Source organism: Schistocerca serialis, chromosome 4, assembly GCF_023864345.2.
Source record: "Schistocerca serialis cubense isolate TAMUIC-IGC-003099 chromosome 4, iqSchSeri2.2, whole genome shotgun sequence".
In the NCBI taxonomy this organism is placed as follows: domain Eukaryota; kingdom Metazoa; phylum Arthropoda; class Insecta; order Orthoptera; family Acrididae; genus Schistocerca; species Schistocerca serialis.
In genome coordinates this window covers 550,505,561-550,529,078 of record NC_064641.1, presented here as the reverse complement: position 1 = coordinate 550,529,078, position 23,518 = coordinate 550,505,561, and the positions used below count along the sequence as shown (strand labels likewise).

General features: G+C 41.7%; 1 protein-coding gene across 3 annotated transcripts in view; it reads right to left on the bottom strand.

Moving 5' to 3' along the window:
• Window positions 1-12,541, bottom strand: part of LOC126475277 (cytochrome P450 4e3-like) — a 95,527-nt gene extending 82,986 nt beyond the window's left edge. For all 3 annotated transcript variants that reach the window (XM_050103031.1, XM_050103033.1, XM_050103032.1), the window contains exon 1: window positions 12,392-12,541. The gene's annotated coding sequence lies outside the window, so the exon portion shown is untranslated. The remainder of the gene's footprint in view (window positions 1-12,391) is intronic.
• Window positions 12,542-23,518: the final 10,977 nt, after the last annotated feature.

Below are 23,518 nucleotides of genomic sequence, written 5' to 3'. Positions count from 1 at the left end.
TCCCTCCACCCCCCCCCCCCCCAACCCTTCAGTTTACAGATGAAGTGGACTTGGTTTTGGGAATAAACGTGGCTTGGATATTGAGGTGTAATACAGAGTAGGTGGCGATGGAACTTTGCTGTGGGGTTTGTGGTCGTTGGAAGAGTACAGGGGTGAGAAATCTGATGATGACTTCAGCAGTTTGGCGGAGAGAGTTTTTGATTTGAAGAGGATGATTAATAGGATGAATGGGCACAGCTAATTCTTTTTTGATGGGTGAGGGACTCACTTTGAATTTGATGGAGTAGGTCGAATACATATCATTGCAGGTGTTGCAAATGGGAAGGGAGGCGAGGTTTAGACATTGATTGAAGAAGTGGGAGACTTTACAGTGAGGACAAATGGGTGGGGTGGATTTTTACAATAGGGAGTGAGGTGATCATTACAAAGAAGACACTTTATTCAACAGTAGGACTGAGGGAATGGGAATGATCTGCATTACTCGACTTAATGATGGAGCTTTAAAATCAGTGTTTCCTTTGTAAAGAGGTTGTCGATGGTGGGGGAGACTTTGAAGACTCACATAGGGAAGACAGGGCCTAACTATTGTTATATGTGGAGGGGCGGGGGGGGGGGGGCGTGTGAGCATGATAGGAATTCGGTTCAGAGACCCCACCTTCTCCTTTAACCTGCTTTATCATAACAGATAGGGTGGGAGGACAGCAGGCAGGCTGGGGTGATTTGGATTTGGAGATGGTGTATTAGGTAGCGGGGGAGAGGGGGGAGGGGGGGAATATTGGAGGGGGGGGGGACCACGAGGACTGGGGCCAATGGTGATGCATGGGATTTTGAGGAGGTGATCTGTATGAAAGTTGGGGTTTGTGGAGGGACGTACTTTGTGATTTCGCGATCGAGGGATTTGGCATGTAGGAATTTGGGGTCAGGGATGGATAAGGGGAGGGTGTAGTCTAAGTGAAAACATGTACAATTTTCAGTCTGAAGAGAAATTTACGAATGTACGCTATAAGATGTATATATGATGAACGTCAAATGATTCCGTGCTGTATTTGGCAATTCTTTTAAGTTGTGATGACTAAAAGAATGTATGCTAGAAGCTAAACAAGTAAAAAGATAATAGTTTCATCTCTAGCAGTGCATAAACGAATAGAAACCGTAGTAACACATCATGATCTGACTCATTTGGATATTATACGTGCCAATCACGTTACATGTAAGCGGGCTACAAATAATCCGTACTGGAATCCGTGATAAAACATCAAATAATGAAATACAGTTGGAATGGCCTAAGCTTCTTATAGCATGGAACACGTACAAATTTACAATATTCTTGTCTACTTTGTATATTTAGTCATCAGTTCAGTGTTATCTATCATTCAAGAGCTATGACACTTGGGTGCCATATTGACACATATATATGCAAGAAACAAATCTGATACTCTGCCAGCCGTCAGTGGTTTATTGAGGAGAGGAAACTGGACAACAGAAACTGAACATCATTTGTAATAGTAACAATTTTTTTTTTATCTCGTTGTGTACCATAAAATTTCAACACGGTATTTTAACAATATAATACCAAATTGATACTGCTCAAGTCGATTCCCAATGGCATGTCTGGAGACAGGACTCAAACCCCAACGTCGCAGACTAGTCTGGACGCGCCACAATACACTCTTGTCAGATTAAGCAAGTACTAGGCGTGCGCAGGGTATCTCAGAAACAAATACAAAAATGTAAGAACATGGACCGACTCTTCCAGTCAATAAACAGTTTAAGAAAGAGGCATATTTCTTTTAAGATAAAAGTGAACTGTATCTGTTAGATTCATTTCATATTATTTACACAAAATACACACGAATTTGATTTGTTTGGTACTTTCTGTTAGCCCCCATTCAGTGGTATAGAGCTACATTAAAGTATTTACTTTTCCGGAAATCACCCAGTTCTATGTACGTTACCTACATTTTTGCTTCCAAATTTTCTTTTTCTCTGTATCCTCTGTATGAATGAGTGAATGAGTGTGTCTGTTGAGTTTGTCCTTTATGTGGTAGCAGTACAGTAGTTAGCTGTCTGTTGTGGTAGTGACAGTGTCGCGAACGCAGGTTTTTCAGTCAAGGTAAGGATATTTGTGTCCTTTCGGTATTCATTCGACAATAGTTAAGTTTATGGCGGAAAGGACACCTTTGGTCTCTTCCAGCTACTTGGGATAAGTTCGTTATAGGGCGATCGTGCTTTTGTCAATCGGGAGTCAACGTTTGGTGCGTGAAGATGGTACTCTTAGAGCGACTTGGCGCTGGTGAGTGTGTTAATATGTAAATTTGTGATAGTGTGTAAGCGTTTGATTTGCTAGTACGGTTTCATTTAGTTTTCAGATTTTAGTCCTGAGTATTTTTTTGTGTTCAGTAAGTTTTTCCGGTCTACATCTACATCCATACTCCGCAAGCCACCTGACGTTGTGTGGCGGAGGGTACCCTGAGTACCTCTATCGGTTCTCCCTTCTATGCCAGTCTCGTATTGTTCGTCGAAAGAAGGATTGTCTGTATGCTTCTGTGTGGGCTCTAATCTCTCTGATTTTGTCCTCATGGTCTCTTCGCGAGATATACGTAGGAGGGAGCAATATACTGCCGGACTCTTCGGTGAAGGTATCTTCTCGAAACTTTAACAAAAGCCCGTACCGAGCTACTGAGCGTCTCTCCTGCAGAGTCTTCCACTGGAGTTTATCTATCATCTCCGTAACGCTTTCGCGATTACTAAATGATCCTGTAACGAAGCGCGCTGCTCTCCGTTGGATCTTCTCTATCTCTTCTAATCAACCCTATCTGGTACGGATCCCACACCGCTGAGCAGTATTCAAGCAGTGGGCGAACAAGCGTACTGTAATCTACTTCCTTTGTTTTCGGATTGCATTTCCTTAGTATTCTTCCAATGAATCTCAGTCTGGCATCTGCTTTACCGACGATCAACTTTATATGATCATTCCATTTTAAATCACTCCTAATGCGTACTCCCAGAAATTTATGGAATTAACTGCTTCCAGTTGCTGACCTGCTATTTTGTAGCTAAATGATAAGGGATCTATCTTTCTATGTATTCGCAGCACATTACACTTGTCTACATTGAGATTCAATTGCCATTCCCTGCACCATGCGTCAATTCGCTGCAGATCCTCCTGCATTTCAGTGCAATTTTCCATTGTTACAACCTCTTGATACACCACAGCATCATCTGCAAAAAGCCTCAGTGAACGTCCGATGTCATCCACCAGGTCATTTATGTATATTGTGAACAGCAACGGTCCCATGACACTCCCCTGTGGCACACCTGAAATCACTCTTACTTCGGAAGACTTCTCTCCATTGAGAATGACATGCTGCGTTCTGTTATCTAGGAACTCTTCAATCCAATCACACAATTGGTCTGATAGTCCATATGCTCTTACTTTGCTCGTTAGACGACTGTGGGGAACTGTATAGAACGCCTTGCGGAAGTCAGGCATCTACCTGTGAACCCGTGTCTATGGCCCTCTGGGTCTCGTGGACGAATAACGCGAGCTGGGTTTCACACAACCGTCTTTTTCGAAACCCATGCTGATTCCTACAGAGTAGATTTCTAGTCTCCAGGAAAGTCATTATACTCGAACATAATACGTGTTCCAAAATTCTAGAACTGATCGACGTTAGAGATATAGGTCTATAGTTCTGCACATCTGTTCGACATCCCTTCTTCAAAACGGGGATGACCTGTGCCCTTTTCCAATCATTTGGAACGCTACGCTCTTCTAGAGACCTACGGTACATCACTGCAAGAAGGGGGGCAAGTTCCTTCGCGTACTCTGTGTAACATAGATCTCGTATCCCATCAGGTCCAGCGGCCTTTCCTCTTTTGAGCGATTTTAATCGTTTCTCTGTCCCTCTTTCGTCTATTTCGATATCTACCATTTTGTCATCTGTGCGACAATCTAGAGAAGGAACTACAGTGCAGTTTTCCTCTGTGAAACAGCTTTGTGTAACCAGAACACCAGGTGTACGAAGATCGTTACTCCATCGCAGATTTAAATCTCAGTTGCCTGACGTCTCTTTTAATTTAAATGTGTGCATGAACTATTCTCATGTGTGTTTTATTTCTTCTGCTTTTCATTTCGTTTCATTTTTAAGATTGGGTATCTTTGTTCATACCGCGTGGTGGTAGTTTCCCTGTGTGTAATTTCAGTACCATGTTGAATAAGTTTTATTCTTAATCATGCTTGACATTTTATTGCTCTTTTTGTCTTTTCGGTTTACATTTGTGATCTTGAAGTTTTAACGAGTCTTAGTAATTTTGCTTTGTAGTTGAATATTCACGGCATTAGTGCGTGTTTCACACCAGCGTACCTTAGTTTCATGTGGAAGATAATTGTCCGAAAGTGTTCCGTAGTATTCGTATTCACAATTACTCAGTCACAGCGATAGAGATGAACCTCTCTGCCTGTGACTTGTTACGATGGGCAGAATTCTTTTAATCTCTATTCTTGCGTAAATGAATCGTGTATGAGCGAACTTTTCCTACACGCGCCTAAGATTTCCTTTTGATTTATCACTGCAGTATGCCTCAGCACTCAGTATAATAATAATTTAATTAAGTTAAATAATTAAATAACAGGCAACGACAAATCATATTTGAAAATTTCTTGACGAATTTTTAATATGATGTTTCATTTCAATAAACTATGTTAAACTGTGATTACTACTTCTCAAACAAACCTCTACCCTCTTTGTAATATTATTTTAATACATCCAGTGTGTGGTTTCTGAAGCGCAAAAGGCAGACCTTATATTTCTAAATTTTTGTCTAATTATGTTATTTCTTTGTTGTTGAGGCTTTAGCTCCTGCTTGCTCTGAATTATTTGATTTATCGCGTGTATTTAAATTGTTTCCATATGCTCATTCCCTCTATTAGCTTGGTTCTTTTTATTAATGTTATCACATTAGCAATGCTTACCAATTCAATGATTAATTCAGTTCTTTTGTCTCATATCTTCCGAATTGTAATTAAATTGGATGGCTACTTAGCAAGGTTTTGTTGTACGTGGAACTTACACTACACTTCAGAGTTTGACGTTGGCCTACTTCCCCAGTTCCTGTTTGCAAATCTCTTTCCAGTAAACCATACACACATTAATAACCATGTAATAACATTAAAAACTCTTCCTTTAATATAACGCAACACAGCGAACAGTAAGTAACAAACCCTTCCACAATTTGTCACTGGCCAATAAGCGACCAGAATATTAGTATAGGGAATTTTGAGTGCTATAAAGCCGAGTACTATTAGAAAAAAGAGTTGACAACACCGGTGAAGACGATCTAGACCTGGCAGAAATTTACAAATAATGACACAGTATAAATAACTCCCAAAAGTTCATCATCAAGCGCAGAAACAATAATAAAATACATCGATCAACATACAGAGCAAGAGACTGAGCTGTATCACAAGGGGGCGGGGGGGCGACGGAGGGTCAGGCAAAGCGCCTGTGTAATGATTTCAATGCGGCCGACATACTGCCACTGTTCAGTCACAATTTAACCAATTCTAAACACTCTCAGACGGTATAGTCCTTTGGTAGCAGTGGTCTACCGATGACACAGGGTGTCTGGGAAGTAGGGACGAATATTAAAGTGCTATAGAACATACAAAACTTATTAAAGTGTTGTGTTTCTTTTACTACCGAAAGAAAATACCATCGCGTTCACCGCATGGCATCAGCGCATTGCACGGCATCTGCAGTAGCAATTTGAGCCGCAGTTGGTACCACAGAGACACAACGAACTGTTACAAATCGACTACTTGAAGGTTGGCTTCGAGCCGGTCTCCCTGTAGCGTGCATTTCACTGAACCCAAACCACCGCTATTTGCGACTTCATAGGTGTTAAACGAGACTACTCGGGAGGGAAAGACGGAGGTCTGTTGTACTTTTTGATGAAAGCTGGTTCAGCCTCGGTGCCAGTGATGGCCGTGTGTTGGTTAGTAGGAAGTCGGCTGAGGCCTTGGAGCGAACATGTCTGCATGCTAGACACACTGGACCTACGCCTGGTGTTATTGTCTGGAGTGCGATTTCGTATGACAGCAGCAGCGCTCTCGTGGTTATCCCATTCCAAGCAGCCTGACTGAAAATTTGTACATCAGGTTGGTGATGTCACCTGCAGTTCTTGAACAGCATTTCAGGGGGTATTTTACAACAGGATAACGCTAGCCCACGTACCGCTGTTGTAATCCAACATGCTCTACAGAGTGTCGACATATTATCTTGTCCTGCTCGATCACCAAACCTATCTTCACTCGAGCACATATGGGACATTATTGGATGACAACCCCAGCGTAATCCACAAGCAGTGGTAACCGTCCCTGTACTGACCTACCAAGGGCAGCAGGCATGGAACTCCATCCTACAAACTGACGACCCCCACCTGTTTGCATGTAGTATTCAACCTTCCGCCGGTTACACCGGATGTTAATGTGCCAGCATTTCACATTTGCGACGACTGATCTCCTTACATTAATCTTCATTCATAATCACTTAAATACGGTGCCTAGACAAATGCATTCCCGATGTTAATAATTTTTGCGTAGTGGTTTCAGAAATGGCTCTGAGCACTATGGGACTCAACTTCTGAGGTCATTAGTCCCCTAGAACTTAGAACTAGTTAAACCTAACTAACCTAAGGACATCATACACATCCATGCCCGAGGCAGGATTCGAACCTGCGACCGTAGCGGTTTCGCAGTTCCAGACTGCAGAGCCTAAAACCGCAAGGCCACTTCAGCCGGCCGTATTGGTTTCTTTTGCAGTCAATGTATATTGTAAATTGTGGTTTAAAATGTTGCAGTGAAATAAAATTATAATGTCATAAGTGTTTAAAGCTTAAAGCATAAGCGCCTTAGACCAAATGTGTGCTCCATTATATCCAATAAGTCTAAATTACAGACGTATCATGCTGGTGCTTGTACAGAATTGCTTTGTGCTTATCGATTCTAAAACGCAAAGCATGAGCTGGCCAATGTGTGCGTAGAATAATCGTTAGACGGCTATATTCACTCTAGATATGAAGTATTGACATATAAAACCTAAAGTAAGAGGATATGTTCTCCTTTCTGTAAGGCGTTTTAATCTTACAACCAAATAAGTTTGTATATACTTTAGACACTGGTGTGTGTAAAATGTATGGACGAAAGTAGCTTGTATATGATATGTCACCGCCACGTAACATAGATCGATGAAACGTGGACCACTCATAGAAAGAACTCCGCTGGTATAGTATGGAAGACAGTGGAAGAAAAACATAATGAGAGAAACAGAAATAACGCTTTTATTCAAACATAACAATTACACGTAAGTCATCGCGGTTTGTGGTGGGTCCCTGGATATTACAAATGGCGTGACTTGGTTCTTAACAGAGAGTGTGACGACCACGGAGGGCAGTGCAAAGTGCACCCATGCTTGCATCAGTGTTGGTAAGGCATTCTTCTGGGTGTGGCCTCCATTCCCACAACAGCGCGTTTGACAACTGCTGGATGATCGTTGTTTCATGTGGACGGAATATAACAGATGTCCCGAATGCATCCAACATGTGTTCAACGGAATGTAAGTCGGGGGAACGGGCAGTCCAGTCCATTTACAGAACGTTCTGTCGTCGCAAGGGCTCCTCCACCGGCACTGTTCGACGCTGTCACGCGTTGTCATCCATAACAATGAACGGGCAAGGAGTGGTCTCACAATAGCGTTGACTGGTGACTGTACCGTTATAAAATGTTCGGAAATCAGTTCGCCCATGTAACATTATGCCTCCCCACAACATAGTAGGTGCACCACAAAAACGACCACGTATAACAATGTGGTTGGATTACGTGTTCCCACTCTCTCACCACATGAGGTTATATCCACAGTCGTAATCAGACCGCTCAGATTAGCGTGAGAGGTCAATAGTTATCGGCGAGCTAACTGATGTAATCCGATTTGACTTCGACACAGAAAATCCTGCAGATACTCAGGAAACCGAGCTGAAAGTAATAAATAGGGCAAAAGAACATTCTTTGTTCGAAACTCTATTGACAAGGAATCTCTGAAAACAATAATAACAACAGGAATAATAATAAAATACCTCATTTTCAGCACGCTGAAAGACCTAAAGTAGAACGATCACATAGAACTACTGAAAAAGCAGAGACCAAGGTAAGATAATTTCAAAGGTTCCTATAGACTTTTTTTATCCATCCATGAAAGAGGTGGCTTACAAACCAATATTTCGACGTATTCTTTAGTTCGCCGGTGTTGGGTCCTTACGAGGTGTCATTAATAGAAGAGGGAGTAATGGCTCAACAAAGCGGGACGCTTTTCGTCGCTAGGTCGTTTAGTAACTATGAGATTGTAGTGGAAAGGCGCACTTAAGTATTCAAGCAGACGCTAAAAGAGAGGCGGTATGCATTAGAGACAGAATTAAAGTTAAAATTTCGAACGCGTGCTCTCTAAGGAGAGTGAGGTATCGTATTGCGTTGGTGCATAAGTTTGTAGAATTTCTCCACAACTTTAATAAAGAACAGGTACACATAACAGTGACATTAGTCATCAGTAATATATTCTTCTTCACTATTTACAAAAGTCTGCCAACACTGGGGTAACTATTCGATTTCACGATAAAGAAATCACATGAGTTTGAAGCGAAGAACTCATCAAGCCACTTTCGGGGTGAATTTTCATCTGGGAAGGAAGTTCCTTGAAAGTTGTTTGGTAGAGAACGAAAAATGTGAAAACCTGAGGGCGCAATGTCGGGTGAACAAGATGGGTGCGGAATAACTTCCCACCCAGATCCTGTACAGTGTTTATGCCAGTCTAGCAGAATGCGACCTGATGTCATCGTGGAATAGCTTCACGTCACTCAGTGTTCCTGGTCGTTGTTCTTGGACTTCATCTTCAAGATGTTTCAGTTGCTAGCAATAGATGTTAGCAGTGATGTTTACACCTCGAGGAAGCAATTCGTAGCTCACCACACAGTCGCTGTTCCACTAGATGCATTACATTATCTTTTGTAGATGCGCTCATTTGTTTGTACGAGCAGTTGCTTCTTTGTTTGGGCTCAACCATTCCTTTCTTTTCCTTATGTCAGCATAAAAAACCATTTCTCATCACCAACAACAATGCAGGACATTAATGGTCGCTGTTGTTCACGAGCCAGTTGATGACTAGCAAGGAGAGTTGCACACGTGGCCACACGCTGGTTTTTGGGATTTTGGATTTTAGGGTGCAGTACCCGCACACTCCATTTATGAACCTTCCCCACTGATGCAACTGTCGGACGATGGTGGACTGATCACAGTTAATCACATTTGCCGGTTCTCGAATACGTTGACGTTGATAATTGCAGATTAATGCTTTTAAATTATCTTCATCAAACTCTAAATGTCTTCGTGAACATAGAGAGTCACTAATGTCAAAACGAACCTACTTAAAACGAGAAAACCATTTTCTTTGCCGCGTTCTATCCAGTGGCATTATACTCATATACAGCACAAATGTCTCCCCCTACTGAATTCAACTAAAGGAATATGTTGGAAATGTTCCGATTTCTCCACTTGGCACTCAATTTTCTAGCTCCCACAGCTCCACTCATTCTTAAAATGAAAAAATAATTGTATTTAATCCCAAATAGCATCAGTGAACTACATATAAAAAATGAAAATCAATAAATAAGCCCCTGGCTACCGGAATACCAACACGCAGATCAAAAGCCGCTACGAACTTATGCATCAACCTAATATTGTTTCCCTTCTCATGCATTATCCGATATGACCTTAGTGGGAAAATCATAGTATTTTGTAACATCCACGATATAAATTGTAGCTACAGTGCGACGAGAGGAATTTATGCCTCTAACAGTTGTAAGCATTATCCGTCCGACATATGAAAAAACAGTAAAAGAAAAGGATGATAAATATTAATTATTTATATTATATTGTATGATGTAATTGGACATATCGATGTGTATCATACAAAGACAATGATAATTGCAAATTCCTTTTATAATTTGCTTTTGTCGTCCTTTGTTTTTACCTTTTGATGGTTGGCTTTTGTAGGTTGCGGACGCAAGACGCATATGAAACTGACGTCTGTTAAGAAATATAATTATTTGTTAATTATTACTTGAGAATAGAGTTCAGTATTACTATAAATATGAGTGAATAATTATTTGTAACTTTAATTCCTCCCTCAATTAGCATTATCTCTGTTAATTATTTCTTTCCGCAGCAAGGTGCGCAGCCATTGATAATAGCAATTCGTATCGCGTTTTTATCTGTGTTTCTTAGGAAAAAATCACAGGTTTTCTTGATGAAAATTAGTCTAAATAGTGCACAACATGAAAGTAAAGTTTAATAAGCATTTCAAATACTTATCCTGGTAAAAGGAAAGTTGATCTAACAACAGAAAGTCTCTATCAATTGTCTGCCGCCATCTTAACAATTATCCCAGCGGCAAATTCAAATTACGCAACTCTGCAGACGTAAATGCCGAAGGTAATAAAAACGTGTGAAAATAAAAGTGCAACGGCGGTCCCGAACTTATTTTAATAAAAATAGTTCGAATCAGATTGGTTCTTTAAAAACATTGCTCATAGCACGATCCATGTAACAAACTTTTTCTTGCTGATGTGTGGAGCTGCAATTAATTGCGCACGAGTTGCGAAGAATATTGTTTCAGCTAACATACGTCAGTGTTGTGCGCGGCTGATATTCGGTGGTTTTAATGATCATTTTGCTGAAGATAACTGTTTCCATCGTAATTAATAGTTGTGCAGAATCTGTTGTGTGAACTGCGATGTAGTGACACTTACACAGCTTACAGACAACACTTTAACACAACGTTAACTTGGATTTCTTTAGCAACTTGACCAAATCTTTAGCCGTGAGAAAATTTTTTTTTAGTAATTACTCAATGTAATGAAATAAGATTATCATTTTCATTTTCAAATTAGTTAAATACCAAACCACTGAATAACACAGCGAACGCCACAGTTTGAATAAATAATGGGATCGGCATTCTTGTGTGCCCCAATCGTGAATGGAATAAGAAAGGTGGATAGTACCAGAAGTGTCCTTCGCCACATTCTATAAGGTATCAACAAATCAGGTTGGGGAGCCAAGAGCGATAAACACAGATCACCTAACCAAGCTAGTATGAGAGTATAGCGTCCTTTGAAACATTAATCTCGCAAAGAGGAGGTTTTCATTTTTGACAAAACAGTTACTGTGTTTCTCGACACCATACCGGTACAACATTCAATTGTATGACTTACGACGTCAAATGGTTCTCACGATCTTGCTTGGTGCACTTTCATACAACTTTGTCCTGTCTGCGAGATTTTGAATAAATTTTGCTCCTGGAGATGATCTCTCCAAATGCAACGACATTCTGATGCGTTAGGGTTTGATGTTCTAGTGTGGTTTCAGACAACTATCACGGACATCATTGGTCTCAATGTTCCTAACACATTTCGTTGATAGAGTTTTTTTGTTTTTCCTGGGACTGGGCCACAAAATCTTGCTGCCTTTCTGCACTAGACCGTCGTGGTCTTGCCGTGGAACAATCAGGCACATTTCACAATTTAAATTTCTGTAATTAATACTGTACTGTATGTCCCTAACTGTGTCTCATCATGAAGGGTTGTGTTTGATTTCTTGTCGATATCAATTCGATTGGTGGCATGTCCTCCAGACTAGTTGTATACGGGTGAGAAAATAAATTGTCTACGTCCAAATGAAACCATCTCTTATATAGTTTTGTCAAGTAAATGCTAAGCCACAATATCCGTCCCATCTTCTTCATATTTAAATGTACAGAACCGGTAACAAAAGCGGTATTCCCATGAAGTAATTTAGAATAACCTCAAAAGCATATTTAGTAAGGTTTCTGGTATTCCTGCCTACCGCCTACTATGTTATGAGAAAGTGTCATTACACTGCAGTTTAGCAATCATGCGATATTCTTTTCTTGTGTTCAGCTTTATGTAGTTGCCACATAACGATCTATCTGCGTATTCCGGATACTTCGCATTAACGAATCCAAACACATAGAAAAACTAGCGTTACTTCATATTATACGTGTAGTAGCCATCCTGTTATAGGCCATGATGACTGCTGGTGACTCGTTAGTTTTAAAATGGTACACTAGCACTTAAGGAACGCTTGCATATCAGTAAGTCTCAGAGCTAACTAGGACTGTACAAGCAAATCGATGAACTTCTTTCCTTCGTCAACTCACAGAGGCTTTAACGTTAATAGGCAAAAGCTACATTTTCTTATTTTTATAATTCCATGCACAGTAAGATTACCAAGTCTATAGAATTGAACAAAAATAGCACAACTTACCAGAGGTTCTCCCTGCATCACAGGTCTTAGTTTCAATGTTTCAGGCAATTTCAGAAAAGTTTCTCCCAGATGTCATCGAGAACGTGTAGCAACAGTTCTCACTGGAGCCTGGTTTGCTACAGCTTCGTACGAATGCCACTGAATACGTAATCTCAGGGCGCAGATTTTCACTGCATTTCGTGCTGACATTCAGCTGATAATGAGAGGTCACGGTCGCTCTATCAGAGCCAGAACTATGGACTATTTCCCGAGTCTGTGTTTTTTTCTTTTTTACCACAGCCATTAATCGTGTTTCGCATATTTGCATAATATTAGCGAAGAGACTAGAGGTAATTCCAAAGGCGCACATTTAACAAATGAATGAAACAATTGCAGTAGACCACAACGAAACTACGAAATGGCAAAGAAAATAAAACAAATGTTTGGATACGTAATTGATACACAGTCTCAGAGTAGCTAATTTTTTTTTCTTTGCGTTAAGATATCACGTATATCTTTGTAGACAGATCCTTATCCCTTGTATATTCTTGTGGTTAGATTTATTTCAAGCCTTAGCGAAAACTAGTACTAAATGAATTAACTCTTGAACCGTAAAACAGATATATTCACTTTTATCCATTTTAACCTGATGTAGGAATAAGCTGAATCAACCGTGATTAATTCGTAGACGTATCACGGCCATGAGCATCGTCATACACTAACAATTTCAGAGAAAAGTTACACAAACACTTAACATAAATTTTCCAGTAATTTTTGTAATGATATCTTGGGTTTTATTTCCATTTACAGTGTTCTAAGATACATATCAACTGAGTCCTTCGATGGTATTTTACCAAGGTTAAAAACAACGAATAATGAAAGAAGAGCGCTAAAGCCGTACGAACACTTCCGGTAATCCGTGAATATGGATGTTCTGGAGAGAAACTGTGGAGAATGAGCTGTATCTATTTTTTACTTTGTGTTGTAGAACAATAGTGTTGTTGCATTACTAGAGCTTTCGCATGTTTTCCTCGCCTGTTCATGTGCCCTCCCAATGTGGGAGTTCTGCCCTGGGACCAAAGGATTGAACATACCTATCGACACCGCCAGAAGCGAGTATTAAGGGGCAATTGCACCGTTTCATACACAAGCATCATACGCATTTTGTATTAGACGCAGTAGAAAAGGCGTGGAAATCTTACCAGTGCAAAGTAGTCACAAAGATAATTGGAGGAACTAAGTTAACGAATTAGAATATGACGAGTCACTATAAAGCTGTAGTTCCATATATAAAACGTTCACAGAAGGATACATATGAAAATCTTAAACACCAGCCTCAGCTGAAGTGGAAAAAAATTGATTGCATCAAATGAGTGAATTTTGTTTTCTTATGAGCTCATAGTTTGCTGGCTGTCCGGTCCTCAGCTTTATGGTAACAAATGAACTGGATCCCTCCATTTGGTCTAAAGCAATGTCTCTGCACAATCCCCAAATAGTTAAGGTCTCATGTGGCAACGGAACAAATAAGCTCTTAGCCTTTGAAATAACGGTCTACACATTTAATCAACAGGTCATTTATTGTTTACGGATTTTGAAAAGTAGTCTGTATTTGGAGAACAGCCTAATAACAATGTCATCGTCAGTGGGAAATAAAGACTTTCTTCGGGCCATAAGCACTGAAAGTCACACTGCACACATTAGCGTGAGACAGATTTCTGCGTCAGTGAATAATAAAAATTTTGTCCTCAGGATATACAGATAGCAAGATACAGCTTTTAAGTCATCAAACACCTTAACATAAATTTTCTGCTTCGACCACGCTTTCTGTATTTTGATGTTTTCACCCTGCTTCTCATCGGTTTATTTTGACGGAAAGTCATGGATATAGTGGCCGGGAAAGTGCTTGGCTTACTAGAGTTCACACTTAGAAGCACAATAAATGTATAACACCGAATCATTAAGAAGATAAATGAATAATAGATACCGACAAAAATTCTACTAACTGTTTACTATGACCGACGAGGTTTTAATTAGTGAGTTGAATGATTATTTAAACACAATTTAAATATGGAGGAACGGCACCTTCTAGATTTTAGCCTATGCGGACCTCCAGATTATGCTACAGGTGAGGATAGGCATTGTCGGTATGGTGTCAGTTAGAGCAGAACAGGGAACCAATGATCATAAAGTCGTTACAGCATCACTGAAAAAGGCTGTAAATAGTAATACAAAGAAAGGCGGGAAGATATTTCCGTTTAGCGAGAGTGACAAGAGACGGATTTCAGATTGACAGGTCATCACGAAAGTTGTCTCTAGCACTGACGATGTTGAGCATCAGTGAACAAAATTGAAAAGCTTCATACAATACGATTTGGACCAGCATGTCCAGAGAAAAATTGTGACGGATGAAAAGGACCCACCGTGGTTCGACCACAGTTAGGAAGCTGCAAGAAAAGTACACAGAACTTTGCTGCATGATTTAAACGTGGCAAAAGCCTCACAGATAAAGATTAAACGAACCCAAAATTAGCGTAAGGAGAGCTGTGCGTGAAATGTTCAGTTTCGAAAGTGAAACTCTAGCTACCAATTTGAGAAAAGACCGATAGGAGTTCTGATTCTTTTAAAGTAAAGGTCCGCCATTTCACAGAATGTATCGTTTATTCTACTGTACAATAATGATTTCGGCCTCGTACTTAGTGCGAAGAATAAACACATAAATAGAAACACAGAATTTATGGGGAAAGGACCACAGAAGTAAATGCTCTGTCTCGGTAGTGTAAGGTGTTGAAACAGACCACGCACAGGAAGCGAACTTTGAAGTAAAAAATTTATTACTTAAAACTGTTACAGTATTAATTGAAAATTCGACAAATAAGTGATTCCAGTTGCGGAAGCAACCAACTACAGGTCCTCAATGGACGCCAACATCAGCTGCCTGTGTTCAGCTTTACGCAATAGTTTACACCAGTATTGACAGGAATTTCAAAAGCACACGTAAAATAAAACAATTGCCATACACGAAATACTTCGATAAACCACTGACCTAATGTGAGGTCCCCCTTAAAAGGAAAGCCACCTGACCTCTGAACCATATCTTACTTTAAAGTAACCAATTGGTATGTCATCACTCAAACTTGATAAAACACAGATTGCCCAGACATAAAGAGATTAGCATGACATTAAAAATTATCTATAAGAGAATGAAACTTTAAAACAAGTTGGCTAGTACAGCAATTAAAAGTAACGGCTCAGACTTAGAATTTTAAATAGCTACACTAACTGTTAGTCGTTCAGTTCTGAAACAAATCACGAGCAGGCACAGTCGTGAATCAAAAGGGCCAGAATATGCTTTAAATTAACAACAGACAAGTAAAGCTGCACGCGGTTTGGCACTGCTACTTTATAGTTTCAGAAGGACACATAAAATTCTTAAAAAGCAATAACGCTGTGCAAGCAGCACCCACAGGGTGCCACAACATTACACGGAAGCAAGTTCCTAACAGCCCATTGTAATTAAAATTTAACAAAAACGCTTTAAGGGAGAGCACCACTTTAAACCAGTTATCTCACGGTGAAAGCAAGAAATCTTAACATGTAACGGATCGATACTCACCGTTTACATAATTCACTGCGGCACACACGACAAATAGATTACATGAGCCAGTTATCTTTCCACTGACAGTGCTCGACAACTGTGAAGACAGGATTTAGCAAACGCCCCCGTTTATCCAAACTGAATCCACCAAACTCCTTTTACTTTGGTCCTTGAACACACCCATACACCGCGGCTATACCGGCAAGACACATCTAACATTCAGTGTGCCGATGGACACATAGCACACCGTTCCCCAGTACAGGCAACAAACCACGGTGAGCCTGGTACAACTTCACCATCTCAAACGGAAGCATTCAAGACCGCTAACACAGCAGTCAAGGCACAAGGCAGAGCGCGCCAACAGACTCTCTCGGAATCGGCCCGCGAACCAGTTTTATTGGCGACACGATTCGCCGCCAAGAAGGCGCCAAATTACTAAAGAGCTTTTTCCAAAACTGTTTCACAGAGGAAGATTACATTGTAGTTCCTCTTTTTTTTCATTGGACGAACGACACAATGATAATATCGAAATGTGCAAGGGATAGAAAAGCAACCGAAATCGCTTAACAGAGGAAAGGCCACTGGACTGGACCTAACAGATACCGATTCAATTCCACACGTAGTATGCAAAATAACTTACCCCTCTACTAGAAGCAGTGGTCCGTAGGTCTTGAGGAGAGAACCTTTCATAATGATAGGTCATTCCCGTTCTCAAGAAGTGTCGTCGGAAAAACGCTCAAAACCATAGGTCTGTATCTCTGATATTGGACTAGTGTAGATTTTCGAGCATGTTTTATGCTCACGTATTGTGACATCTCCTCTGTAGGAACCAGTATGGGTTCGAAAACGATTGTTTGAAACCCAGCTCGCTCTGTTCGTCCACGAGACACAAATGACCTTGTAGATAAGACAGAAATTTCATGAACCTTTTCGCGAGTGAGGTTGCTGTATACAAAGAAGGCGCGACGCTAGAAAATTAAAGGAAAATGCAGATGTAACATAGACTGAAATACCTTTTGCTGTACGATTACGAAATTGCAGAACAGCCACAGGTGCTCTTGTAAAATATCTGAGAGTAAGCCTACGGAGCAATGTGAAGTCGAACGACCACATAAAATTAATCGTGGATAAGGCAGTTGCCAGACTGAAAGAATGCTCAGGAAAGGTAGTCCATCAACGGAGGAAGAAGTTCAGGCGACCAATATTTGAATAATTCTCGCCGGTTTGGGATCTGTACAAGGTAGAACTGACGGAGGTAACAGAGAAGATTCAAAGAAGAGCAGCACGTTTCGTTACGGATTCTTTTAGCTAGTGCGAATTCGCCATGGAGATGGTCAGCCAACTCCAGTGCCAGAAGCTGCGGGGGAGGCTTTCAGCATTATGTTATAACCTGTTGTTAAAGTCCGAGACCGTACATTCCTAGAAGAGCTAAACAGTATATTGGCTCTTCTTACGTATACCTCATGAAAAGGTCATTTAAAATTAGGGAGATTCGCGCCCACCCGGACGCTTAACACCGATCGTTCTTTCAGTGAACCAGACCCGACTGGAACAGGAAAAGGGGGAAGTGTCACTGCCACAGGAAATATCCTCCGCCACACACTGTAAGATGGCTTGTATCGTATAGATGTAGATGCAGAAGCACAATAACGCCTCATTGGTGGTGAGCAAAGGTGGGCACAGCCTTCAAGCAGTTAAACACGAGAATGACCTTAGTTCAAGATGGCTGATACAAATCTTACTAGAGGCCATTGGATTTCAAGTCCCTGCAGAATTTGATGGAGTTACCCATTCCCCGCTACTCTAATTTAGCGGCGGCTGTGGCGGAGTGCGCACTAAGTGGCGTCGGAGGTAACAACGAAGTAGCAAAAGTACATCTAGACCAGTGGTCGTCAAACTGTGGCCCAAATGAATTATTCGTGCCTCCAGCGGTTCTCAGACGTTGTTTATAATACTCTGTCCAGTCCTATTAACGTGACCACCTGCCCAAAAGCCTAAATAACCACCTTTTTCAGTGGGAAGAGACACAGTGAGATCCTGGAAGGTGAGAGATTGCAGGGTACTCTCACTTCTGTTCCGGTGATATGCCACTTCACGTTCTTAGGGAATGTGATCGTCATTGCAATTTGACTTCATACATCATGGTGAAATGGTGGGCAGTAGATGATGCTCTTGCTTGCGTGCTCTAGGGAAGGAATAATGGTAAACTTTACCTGCGTTCAAGCGAATAGAGTGCCAATTTAAACGACTGCAGTGAAAGCAGTGACAGTGGGAAGCGCGTTTTTTCGGCGGAACCTGGATGGAAACATTTCTGGACGGCCGAGTTCCGTGGTCTCACTGTGCAGACACGTTGGTTGGCACCGGTCGGTAGGCAGCCTCGTCCAGGTAGACGACTAGCGCCGAGAAGTCTCCGCTGCAGTGGCCAGCGCATTGTAGACCGGCAATAAAGCGGAGGTGGGCCCTTGTTAGGCAAGAAGCCGACAAGCCAACTGTGAACGTTCTGCGAATTTCTGTGGGACAGGTACTAGAGCCCAGATGTCTAGACTCTGTTACAAAATATATTTGTGAAAGCACGAGGCTTTTAGCGAGTTTATGGCCGTTCTTTGGAAACTTCGAAATGGAAGCAATAGGGGAGATAACAAGCCTTAATGGAGGGTTGTGGTTCCATCCTGGTCATGTTGTTAGCAAAAGACACGGCGTCAACGCGTGGGAAAGAGGCCGCGAAGCTGAAGCTCTTATTTTTCTTTTTCCCGATTAATTTTAAAGTCTCTGATTGGTCAAATCAGTGTATGCAGAGCAATAGGCACTCTCTGAGATTCGAATGCCACACTCCAGCTCTTGAATGGTTTGTGCTAAAGCGGGGGAAGTGTAAGATGTAAATAGCCTTTTGCTACCGAGCCGAGGAGGAAAGGAGACAGAAGGAGAAGAACACTCTTGTACTGGCACTTCGTTAGTAAAGAACTGCAGGCCAGTGCCTAGACAGTGAGACTTGTGTCCTTTGCTGGTGTCCCACAGAGCACCTTCCGAACCATCAGAGGTACTAATTCCAGCATCACACACACAACGAGTGATGTGTGGGTGTATGTATTTGTCTTGAGTCGGCCGTCTAAACATTTGACATATTCTGTCATGAATAGTTGTAGCACGGAGTCAAACTGGTTTGGCAGACCAGTAAACGGGTCCACCTGCACACTGGAATCCACCGGGGTTTCAGAGGCTCATAGGGAAGTACCCGCATTCTGAATTAACTGAACGCGAGACCGCGTACTTGCATTTTTCGGGCGTGCGCCATTAATAACACATTGCGGCCGTCCATGATTTTAGTTGCCGAACGCACCATGCTGTGCCGCCTTGACCAGCAGGAGAGTGAAGTATTCGCTACTACGGCATAGGGTTCAAATATATGTTTCTCAGCACTCAGTCCTTTCGAACCACAGTTTTCTTTCTTTGCTTGGTGGTGGTGTAGCTTTGTGCCATAACTCGAATCCACGTGTATGAAGTCAGATAAAGCGATTAGTGTTTTTGTTAGTGTCGTGTGTCGATCCCCAGCTGATCACTTTGTCCAGCATAGACCCCATGTTAGTGAAAGCGTTTGTCAAATGAAAATGTTTGTGTGACGGTTCTTTAGTAATTTTTTTGTCTAGTGATGCTAAGAATGAATAAATCTATTCTCATTTAGACCATAACTTATCCCTGTGTTCTGATTAAAAGTACCTTGCCATTTTTATTAAAGACCAGATTCTAAAACGAGAGCAGCAAGTTTGCAATTGGCGAACCACTGCCAGGATATAGGTCTTGACACTTCTGTGATGCTGCCAGTTTGCGTACTTGCAGAGTGCTCATTAGAAATCCGGACAGAGCAGACAGGACGATATCAGAACGCGGTATTGCGGATACAACACCGAAGAAATCATGTATGAGTTCGGACGATCACGATACTGAGGAAAATGAGGAGGGCTTCAATCTAGTGGCATTTTTGATGGGAATGGAGAAGAAACTGGATAGACTAAAGGGAATGGAGGCTGGAGTAAAATGAATGGAGGACAAAATTAATGAGACAAGGACGGACATAAGAAATATCGGTGGTCAGGTAAATCAGATGCGAGAGGAAAACAAGTCTTGGGCAAATAAACTCCAGGAAAACCTACGGAAAGTAAACACCAAAGCAATGAAAGGTTTGAACATTGCACATGATGCTAAGAAGATGGCAGCGAGTGCCAAGACAGTTGCAAGTTTCGCAAGACGAGTAGCGCCTGAAGCATCGAAAGCGAGTAAACTCATAGGATTGCAAGGACGAGAGGCGTTGATCAGTTTGAGTAAAAAGGTCGAAAGCGTGGAAAAGAGGCAAAATGACGCGGAGCAGCGCATCGACACAAAAATACGTGAAACCACGTGTTTTCATGCGACAGCGCCCATGGACAAATTAGAATCTGAGCTTCACAAATTAGGGACTGGTTCGGAGGTAACAACTGCCACTCCAGTGAGCGAGACTGAAGAGATGTGGTCTCTGTTTTTGTTCAAATCGCAGCAGGAAGCGATCAACACGCATGTGGAGAAGAAACTGGAGGGGTCGCTAAAGAAACAAATTCAAATACGGCCAAGCGCGAACGCAACAGAACCAGAAAGAAATTCAGACGGGGCGGATAACTGCATACCGTTAGCAGCGACCAGAGAACATGGTGAGATGACGTCGCATTTTCTCCAAGCCGAGGAGTGAGCACAAATATGGGGACGTCGAACGAGGACATCCAAAGGTCTGATATTTTCAGTAAGATGGAAGTTGTCGATTAAACGCCATTTGATTTTCAACACTTCTTACAAGTACGGAAATTCGAAATCTTCCGCGATGGGGGTAGTTTTACTCACCCACGCACATGGATATCACAATTTGACCTCTCTTTATCTCCAAATTGGCCTTTAAAATACAAGCTGGATTTTATTTGCGTACACTTGAAAGGATCAGTTGCGTAGAAAATTCGTGGAATATCAGCATCGTGTAGAGGTTACTAGGAGTTCAAGGACAGCTTCCTAAATATCTACTGGTCCAAGGAGACGCAAGAGCACATTAAATACGAAATGATTGTTGGCAAAGATTTCGAGAGTTTAGGCTACAAAAGCGCAGTCATGTTCCTTGATGCAATGATTGACAAGAACCAGTATGTTGACGTACCATGCTCTACCGGTGAAATTATTCGTCATTGTTACACCAAACTTCCGTCAGCATATCAACAAGTATTAGGTGGCAGTTGTAATGTGGAGCTTAGTACTTCCCGTAACACACTTTACGAATTCGACTACGCATTCCGAGCAGAGAATATCAGAGAACACAGAGGAAAGTCTGACAGATACGTCGCAGCCTATATGACGCGTTCACAATATAACTCCAATAACAGGAACGGAAATGTACGGAATTGAACGCCTTACGGAAACCATTCACGGTCGTGGCAGGGGTAAAATACAGGGAGCGAAAGGCTATTTACAATTTGTACAGAAACCAGATGGCAGTTATAAGAGTCGAGGGACATGAAAGGGAAGCAGTGGTTGGGAAGGGAGTAAGACAGGGTTGTAGCCTCTCCCCGATGTTGTTCAATTTGTATATTGAGCAAGCAGTAAAGGAAACAAAAGAAAAATTCGGAGTAGGTATTAAAATTCATGGAGAAGAAATAAAAACTTTGAGGTTCGCCGATGACATTGTAATTCTGTCAGAGACAGCAAAGGACTTGGAAGAGCAGTTGAATGGAATGGACAGTGTCTTGAAAGGAGGATATAAGATGAACATCAACAAAAGCAAAACAAGGATAATGGAATGTAGTCTAATTAAGTCGGGTGATGCTGAGGGAATTAGATTGGGAAATGAGGCACTTAAAGTAGTAAAGGAGTTTTGCTATTTGGGGAGCAAAATAACTGATGATGGTCGAAGCAGAGAGGATATAAAATGTAGGCTGGCAATGGCAAGGAAAGCGTTTCTGAAGAAGAGAAATTTGTTAACATCCAGTATTGATTTAAGTGTCAGGAAGTCATTTCTGAAAGTATTCGTATGGAGTGTAGCCATGTATGGAAGTGAAACATGGACGATAAATAGTTTGGACAAGAAGAGAATAGAAGCTTTCGAAATGTGGTGCTACAGAAGAATGCTGAAGATTAGATGGGTAGATCACATAACTAATGAGGAAGTATTGAATAGGATTGGGGAGAAGAGAACTTTGTGGCACAACTTGACCAGAAGAAGGGATCGGTTGGTAGGACATGTTCTGAGGCATCAAGGAATCACCAATTTAGTATTGGAGGGCAGCGTGGAGGGTAAAAATCGTAGAGGGAGACCAAGAGATGAATACACTAAGCAGATTCAGAAGGATGTAGGTTGCAGTAGGTACTGGGAGATGAAAAAGCTTGCACAGGATAGAGTAGCATGGAGAGCTGCATCAAACCAGTCTCAGGACTGAAGACCACAACAACAACAACAACCCAAGAGAGGCGGGAATGGAAAGAGGAATGAAGGCTACGGACCACAAAACAACGGATGGCGAAACCATGACACCGGTTTCAATGACAATAGAAGATGGGCACAATTGAACAACAGAGGATACGGAAAAATAGCTCCGATCGAGGAAATTGTGATTCGGGGACAGAATCCAGGTCGAGGGGCGCAAGGAAATGATAACCAACGCCAATGACTAGTTAAGTATGCAGAAGAGGCTCAAAACGCATCGGCAACTAAATTCGGACCTAGCCTCATCAATGTTGAAACTTCCTGGCAGATTAAAACGGTGTGCCGGACCGAGACTCGATCTCGGGAAGGCGAAGTTCCCGATTTCGAGTCTCGGTCCGGCACACCGTTTTAATCTGCCAGGAAGTTTCATCTCAGCGCACACTCCACTGCAGAGTGAAAATCTCATTCTGGACTCATCAATGTTATTAGATACGACGATATTGAAGAAACTTTGTTGGAAGGAAGAGCACAGTTCACTCAAGATGACGTGCATCCAATTGTTATGGTTACCACCGGAGGGAAGGAAGTTAGAGCAATCCTGGATAGTGGTAGTGAGATTCGGCCATCGCGGAAGAGACTTATAGACAATGTAAGGGACTGCAAGACAGGGTGGAACTATCGGTGAAGAGACTAAGAATAAAAGGAGCAATAATGGGGAAGGTAACTGAAGTAAACATGCAGACAAGGCTAGAGCTACTTTGTCAAGGACACCTGCTGGTGAGAAACTTCCTGATCGTCTCAAAACTGACAACCGAGTTGATTATCGGAACCGATTTTCTAAGCGAGTACAATGCAATACTGGATCTAGGACGTCGTACAACTTCATTAAACAAGGATAAAAGAATCATGCTTCATTTCATTGATCGGGCGATACGGGCGCAAGTCCCCGCTAGGTGCCTTAAGATCTGCGTAGGTTCAGAAGACTGGCATGTAGTGAAGGCGAAATCAGTGATGAGAGATGAAAGGGATTGCCACTGTGACCTAGAGGAAACTGAGGACGAGATCTGTCGTCATTCGATACAAGAGAGGGTTTGTGGTATCGACAATATTACCGAAGAGGAGA